Below are 851 nucleotides of genomic sequence, written 5' to 3' on the forward strand. Positions count from 1 at the left end.
ATAAACTAAAATAAACTTATAATTACCATGAAGTATGTTGTCTTCAGTGAATAAATCTTCTTCCTTGGTGTCTCAAAGTCCTAACAGTTGATCTTGAAACCTGGGTGGCAATATTTAAAAATCTTCGGAAAGATGAAGAGATACCTCTGTAGTCGTGGAGAATGCTTGCTATACTTGTATACGCAGTGGGAATCTTCCTCAAAACGGAGAGAAGTGGTTATGTCGCTTGATATCGGTCTTACACGCGATTCGAGCTCCGCAAGGTTACTGTAATATCCCAAAATTCAAAATTCCGCCCAAGTCCCTGTTCGGGCGCCAGTTATGATTCTTTATTACACGCAAGACTTTTTAAAAAGAATTTATTATGAATGACACATACAACAAATCTTAAACTAGCATAGTAACGTTATAATTACGGACTACAGACTGAGAGAGCTTTGATTGCTCGGTGGGGTTTATAAAGGATCAGCAAAGATCTTACTCAGCATTCTTAGTATAAGCACATCTGGTACCTATAGCTATATATTAACAAAAAATATAACTCAATAAAAATATTACTTACACTAGTCGATTACAGTATGTTCTACATAACTTTGATATTACGAACTCAAAGTTTGCACCTGAATTGTACAGAGATGAAATGCAGGAAGGTAATTATGGATTTGTTTTGGTTTTTCAAAACGTAACCGTCTTTTCAAACAGGTAGTCAGATTTAGTCTAATTATATTTTGTGCTGTTCGTTACATCTTATATGATTATGGTATTAAGGAAACATAAATTTAAATTTTTGTATACTATTGTTGAATCCCTGGATGACCTTTCATCAGATCATAGTCCAGTTCTCCTTTTTT

Source organism: Halyomorpha halys, unplaced genomic scaffold (assembly GCF_000696795.3).
Source record: "Halyomorpha halys isolate HHAL.00 unplaced genomic scaffold, Hhal_1.1 Scaffold545.1, whole genome shotgun sequence".
In the NCBI taxonomy this organism is placed as follows: domain Eukaryota; kingdom Metazoa; phylum Arthropoda; class Insecta; order Hemiptera; family Pentatomidae; genus Halyomorpha; species Halyomorpha halys.